General features: G+C 45.1%; 1 protein-coding gene across 7 annotated transcripts in view; it reads left to right on the top strand.

The window, feature by feature from the left end:
* The first annotated feature begins 3,213 nt into the window (after window positions 1–3,213).
* The window catches only part of SIPA1L3 (signal induced proliferation associated 1 like 3), a 306,933-nt gene continuing 303,071 nt past the window's right edge, over window positions 3,214–7,075 (top strand). For 5 of the 7 annotated variants that reach the window (XM_070398657.1, XM_070398658.1, XM_070398651.1 and 2 more), the window contains exon 1: window positions 3,215–3,789. The gene's annotated coding sequence lies outside the window, so the exon portion shown is untranslated. Of the gene's footprint in view, window positions 3,790–7,075 lie in introns of all 7 variants that reach the window. The other 2 variants (XM_070398660.1, XM_070398659.1) reach the window with 1 other exon arrangement.

Genomic DNA, 7,075 nt, shown 5'->3' with positions numbered 1-7,075 from the left:
ATTTGATACGTATGCTGTTTTGTTGTATTGACAGCAAGCTTCAAAACTTCATATGTCAAATTTGCTGAAGGTGTTAACATCATAGATATTTTTATGCTTAAAAATGTCAAATTTCATGCCCAAAAAAGAGCATTTGTGGGGAGTTTTAATTCATTGCTTTATTTTGAAGAAAAGTGCTGCTGAATACTTTGGGAAGCTTATGGTGAACATGCTCCATGTCAAGATACTTGTGAACGCTGGTTTAAATGCTTTAACAGTGATGATTTTGATGTGAAAGACAAAGAATGTCCAGGTCAACTGAAATTGTTTGAAGACCAACAATTACAAGCATTATTGGATGAAGATGTGTGTCAAACTCAAAACAACTTGCAGAAAGATTAAACGTTGCTCAGCAAACAATTTCTGATCATTTACAAGCAATGGGAAAGATTTTAAAGGAAGGAAAATGGGTGCCACATCATCTGAACAAAAGACAAATAGAAAACTGAAAAGTCACCAGTAAACTGTTGCTTCAACAGCATGAAAGAAAGTCTTTTTTGCATCAAATTGTGACTGGCGATGAAAAGTGGATTTATTTTGAGAATCCCAAATGCACAAAATCATGGGTTGATCCAGGTCAACCATCAACAGCGACTACAAGGCCAAATCGCTTCAGAAAGAAGACAATGCCCTGCTTTTGGTGGGATCGGGAAGGTGTGGTGTATTATGAGCTTCTAAAACCAGGTGAAACCATTAATGCTGATCGCTACCGACAACAAATAATCAATTTGAACCACACTTTGATCGTGAAATGACCAGAATGTGCCAGAAGACACAGCAAAGTAATTTTGCTTCATGATAATGCACCATCACACACTTCAAAACCAGTTAAAAACACGTTAAAAGATCTTGCCTGGGAAGTATTAAGCCACCTGCTGTATTCACCAGACCTTGCTCCTTCAGATGACCACTTGTTCCAATCGATGGCACACGCAACTTTCTGAGCAGCACTTCAAAACGTACGAAGAAGTGGAAAATTGGGTCTCTGAATGGTTTGCCTCAAAACAAGAAAAGTTCTATTGGCACGGTATCCACAAATCACCTGAAAGATGGGGGAAATGTGTAGCTAGGGATGGACATTACTTTGAATAAAGTACTTTTGATGTTTCTCTTGAAATTATCTTGTTTTCTTTGATTACAAGATCCAAATTATTAGCCGGTACGCCCAGTACACTTATCTTTATAGAAACAATTTCCAGGCTGACAAACACACATTATTAGGGTGGGCCAGTTTCTATTGAGTAGAAGAGTTACTGGGAGCAATGATAGCATCCAGAGTTGATTAGGTTGTAAAGAGGTAGGCAGGTATTTTATGTTATTTAATTCTTACAGTGATCCTATGACTGAACTCTTGTCCTCCCTTTAATTAAACGAATTTTTAAAATGGACATGGTAAAAATATTCAAAATATATTAAGGAGTAAATAATGAAAAGAAAGTCACCTTTTTACACCTGATCACCCATTGTTTACCCTTCTCAAATATAACCCTGGTTGTATCCTCATACACTTTTTTCTGTACATACATAAGCATATATGTAAAAATTCCTTTTTTTATACAAATGGTAGTATGCTTTATACTGTTCTGAATTTTTTTCAGTATATCCTGGAAATGAACTCATATTAATACATATAGCTCTGTTTCATTTCCATCAGTTGGCAGTTGCATGGTATCCACTGTGCGGCCAAACTTTCATTTATTTAATATCCAAACTTTTATTAATGGACATTGGGTAGTCTCCAACTTTTTGCTATGACAACCCATGCCACAAATGAATATCTTTTTTAATGCCTCAGAGTTTTTTGTTTCTTTTTAATCCTCACCAAGGATATATTTTAAATTGATTTTAGAGAGAAACCTCCATGTGAGAAATATTGATCAGTTGCCTCCCCTATGCACCCCCCCCCCCCCCCCCCCCAGGGAATTGAACCCACAGCCTGTGTATGTGCCCTGACCAGGAATTGAATCCCTGACTTTTCAGTGTATAAGACGATGTTCCAACCAACTTAGCCTCACCGGCCAGGGCTTGGAGTTTTAATTTTATTTAACTAAAATTTCAAAATTGAAGCAATTTAAAATTTTTTCATTATATATAACTTATTTTGAATAAATTGGGTTAAATTAAAATTTCACCTTTTAATTTTTAATGTAAAATTTAAAGTTGTATATGTAGCTTGGATTATGTTTCTATTAAATAGTACCGATTTGATTGTCACTGTCCAATGGTGATCTGATACCCACACTGGATTTAGCTCCTTGAGGGTAGGAACCCAGTCTGTCTCCATTTCTCTTGTGTCCCCATAATCACCCAACCTGGCATGACATAGGTGCTAAAAACATTTGTTTAATAAGTGAGCAGATGAATGACCCCATTCTCTCCCCGGAAGATATGTATGCATGCTTCCCAGCTTCAAGTCTTATTGATCATCTTCTTGGAAGGACGGATGGGGTGGGAAGGGTACTGACTGGGTTTATTTGACCAGAGGTCCTTGCAGTTCCAGCCAATTACCTCCGTAATCCCCTTATGGAGTAGGAGTAGCAACCTTCCCCCCCCACCCCCCCTTTTTTTAAAGGGTCCAGCTATTGATTACGTGAGCAAGTGTACTAAATTTGGAGGAAATTTCACAGGCCATAGGTACTCAACAAATACTAGTCTCCCTCAGAATGTATTTTCAACAAATGGACGGTAGATAACAAGGCCTCCAGGCAGACCTCTGGGTGGTGTTCCTGAGGCTCCCCTCGAAGGCAAAGCTCTGGAGCTGCCTAAACGAGGGAAAGGCGACCACACTTGAGTCCCTCTCTACACGTTCGGGCGTCCCGGCCCTCCGGGTGGCCGGGGAGGAGGCAGTGTCTGCCTCTTCAAGTTCGGGCCGCGCCTATTACCTGCGACAGGGCTCGTAATAAGGGACGGCTATGGCGTGTGAAGCCGCACACCTAGTAGCTCCTAGGTGAAGGACCAGACGTAGAAGGAGCGCCTGAGGACCGACCTTGGGGAATGCCTTGGGAGGACAAGGGTGGACACAGCGGTTGGCCTTCCCACCTAGCGCCCGGCGAACTGACCCCGCGAGGGGAGTGAGCACGCTTGCGCACTGGCCCGCAGCCGTCAGTAAAAAGCCCGGCGCGAGATACCGCGCGCGCGCGCACTCGCTCTCGAAAGGCAAAAAAAGTCCTTCCCGCGGGGCCCGCGGTAATTTAGACCGGAGTTGGCGGGCGGACACGCACAGATGTCCTTCGCCGCCGCTCCACGCCTTTGGGAGTGTAGCGCTCTGCTGTCCCCGCCTTTCCCCAGGCACGCGTCCTCGGCGTAAGTACCTCGCGCCTAGCGGAGAGGAAGGGAGAAGGTCCGCCGAAAGGAAGGAGGCGGACGGGGCTGGAAGAAAGGGAAAAACCTCCCTCGCGAAGTGAGGAGCGTGGCAGCCGTGTTGGAATCTGCAGAAGATATGCCTCTGTCCCTCACTCCGCTAGGGGCTGCGGAAGTGCTCTGAAGGTTGGAGCGGCTGGGAGGCGACAGGTGGACTACCATTCCCAGAAGGCGACGCGGTGCTGCGCCTACGCTCCCGCGGCACCTGCGCGCCAGGCGTTTTTTAGTTTGCTGCCGCCTAGGGCGAAACTACAGTTCCCAGGTGGCTCCGCGCGAAGCGGCTTGGAAGTGGGCAGCCTGGAAGTCACTCGGGCCACCGAAGCTGGCGGCGTCTCTAGCGGACGGTGCGGGGCCGGACGCCGGGGTCGTGGGGCCCAGCCGGACGCCCAGGTACGTGGCTCTAGGAGTAGGGGCGGCCTCACTTAAGGATGGCGAGGAATCGGTGTCTATTGGAGCGCGAGCGGGAGTGCTCTGAGGGCTGGCGGCCGGCCGGGTGTGGGCACCAGTTTTTGGGGCGCTGGCGCTAGGACTCGCGTCCTCCGTACCTGGAAGGACTCGTATCCGCATGGCTCAACTTTCTAGACGTGCTACCCGGCGCTGTGCGGAAGAGCATGAAGTGGGAGTCGGGGTGCAGTGGGTTCGCGTCCTGGCTCTGCCACTCCCCGGAGCTGCGATCTAGGGAAACCGTGCCGAACCCCAGTTCCCCCTTTCGGTAAAATGGGGGGAGAAGAGGATCTGCCCCTCGCTGGGAATTCTTTTGAGATGTTGAGATCTGGCGAGTAAAGCGTTTGGTACACAGAGGGCACTTATTACGTGTTTGCGCTATTGTTAGCTCCGGAGAAATGGGGTGAAGGTGTTAGCAACCGCATAGGATTAGTTGAGGGTGTGCGTGTGAAAAGCGGAGTCCATAGTTAGCAGTCAATGCAGAGTTGGCTGAAATTATTTTGTTAAGAGCTTTGGTTTGGGAGGCAGAGAGACCACATTTAGGCTCTTCCATTTACCAGCAGTGCGACCTTGTGAACTGACTCCACCAATGTGTGCCTTGGTTTTCCGATCTATAAAATGGGGATTTTAATAGTTACCTCATAAAGTTGTTTTGAGGATGCAATGTGAATACCATGTGTAAAGTACGTAGAGCAGCACCTGGCACATAGCGTTCACTAAATGGTCCCTTTTATTCAGCGTTTTTCCAGTGCCCCAGAGACACTTTGAGGTTTGGGCTCTGGCTATACTTGGCCTCCCCATTGGGATAGATTCACAACTGGTCTAGTTTACTTCCTTTCCTGCAGCCTCATGTTCCTCATTTGTTATATCAGCCTCAGAGGGTTGTAAGGATTTGCTGAGGTTGTATTCTCTCACTAAGTAACAGCTCTTATGTAGAATAATTGTTTTTCTTCAGTGTTCTCCATCTGGTCCAGAGGTTGCCTGACTGTGGGCTGTGACATGACAGCCCTGAGCTCCTCCCCACATTCACTTCCAGCCTCAGTATCCCATCTGTGAAGTGGCAGTCATAGGACTTTTGAGCCAGGCTTGTTTTGATGATCTCAGGAGATAATTAATGTTTAGTGTTAAGCACCGGGCCAGGTGCATAGTAAGCACTGAATGTATCTTGTTTTTCTTCTTCTTTTTAAAACATACATTTTATTGATTTTTTACAGAGAGGAAGGGAGGGGGATAGAGAGTTAGAAACATCGATGAGAGAGAAACATCGATCAGATGCCTCCTGCACACCCCCTACTGGGTATGTGCCCACAACCAAGGTACCTGCTCTTGACCTGAATTGAACCTGGGACCCTTCAGTCCGCAGGCCGAGGCTCTATCCCAGGGGTGGGCAAACTTTTTGACTCGAGGGCCACAATGGGTTCTTAAACTGGACCGGAGGGCCAGAACAAAAGCATGGATGGAGTGTTTCTGTGAACTAATATAAATTCAAAGTAAACATCATTACATAAAAGGGTATGGTCTTTTTTTTTTTTTTTTTTTTTTAGTTTTATTCATTTCAAACAGGCTGGATCCGGCCCGCAGGCCGTAGTTTGCCCATGGCTGCTCTATCCACTGAGACAAACTGGTTAGGGCTATCTTGTTTTTCTTGATAGACCTTTGCTGCTGCCTCATTGGGCAGAGCAGAAACAAGGTTATTCCCCCCCCCTCCCCCATTTTTGTTCACTAAAGGTTAAATTGTGGAACATACTGCAGTATAAGGACCTTAGAAGAGATGGTGCTGACCTGCTATCAACAGCCTCCTGCTCATTCATACACTCTTCCCCCCAAGTCAGCACATTCATTCCAGTGTTTTATGACCATCCCAGTTCTGTCAGCACTTTGTTTCAAAATTATACTAGCCCACTGAGCTCCTTGATGCCTGTGCTTCCTTGATGTCCCCTGGTGACTTGTCCCTTGGGTACTATGAACTCAACATGTTCAGTCTAAACCTCTTCTCCCAGAACCAGTAGTCACCATCTTGGCAAATGGGCCAACATTGACCCAATTGCCCAAGCCAGAAACTTGGAAGTTGCTCTTCCCTCCCAGCCTTCTCAGGTCTAATTGATTGGCAAGAAGGATTGAGCTGCCATTTCCAGGAAACATCATTTCTTTGGCGAACCTTGGTTTCCCATCTCATGGACACTGAAAGTCCTCCTGAGCCACTGGTTGCCTTTTCCGATTAGGTTGAGTTGTTTCTTTGAAGTTGCCAAGGATTAATGTATGTGCAACATTGTATTAGTGAGGAACAGAGAAGACAATACAGATTTGGCCAGACTGCAGTGGCAACAGGTGTGGTGTCAAGGCTTTGCTTTCAGGGGACCCACTTCTACAGTTTTAGCCTGGCAAAGCTTGTCTGAATTGTTCATTTCTTTCTAAAAAGTCATACCTTGTCAGCAAGTTAGAATATTCTGTATGGGAAGGTGGCCCTACTTAGCATTTCAGGAGGCAGCACACTGGAAACAGACTGGGAAGGGAATTTATTAGATGCCCATTTAGGTTGAGCCTGTCGTCAGAAACCCATTATTGGGAACCCGTGTTTTCAATTAAATTTGTAATGGCCATCAAATTTACCTAAATGTTTTTTAATCTGAGGAAATAAAGTAATGACATTTAAAAAATGTTTGTTCTTAATTATTAGGGAAAACACATGGTTTTTTAGCAATTTGTGGACTGGTCTAAGATTTAAATGTGAGCTTGTTTTTCAGACATTGCAGTTGTTAGGTAAGTAAAAAAATGGAATTTAGAAATGCAGTAATTGGTGCCCTTTTTCTGTAAAGCAGATTTTTCTGATATATTTCAGAGGTTTAAAAAATGACCCAGGTTATGATAACAGCTTAACCTTGTTATGTGTTTAACTCACAAAATCTGAATTAATTTTTTTTAAATTTGCCAAATCATTTTATTTTCTTATTTATTTGGTTTGTTCTTTTTTGTTGTTAATCCTCACCTCAGCATATTTTTCCATTGATTTTTTTAGAGAGAGTGGAAGGGAGGGGGAGAGACAGAGAGAGAGAGAGAGAAACATTGATGTGAGAGAGACAGATTGATTGGTTGACTCCTACATGAGCCCCAACCAGGGTTGGAGATCAGATTGAGCCTGCAACTGAGGTACATGCCCTTGACTGGAATCAAACCCAGGACCCTGTAGTCGCAGGTCGATGCTCTCTATCCACTGAGCCAAACCAGCTAGGAT

This window comes from Myotis yumanensis, unplaced genomic scaffold (genome assembly GCF_028538775.1).
Source record: "Myotis yumanensis isolate MYYU_CA2020_CCGP unplaced genomic scaffold, mMyoYum1.0.hap1 SCAF_18, whole genome shotgun sequence".
In the NCBI taxonomy this organism is placed as follows: domain Eukaryota; kingdom Metazoa; phylum Chordata; class Mammalia; order Chiroptera; family Vespertilionidae; genus Myotis; species Myotis yumanensis.
The sequence above is the reverse complement of the archived record's forward strand: the minus strand, read 5'-3'. Positions and strand labels throughout refer to the sequence as shown.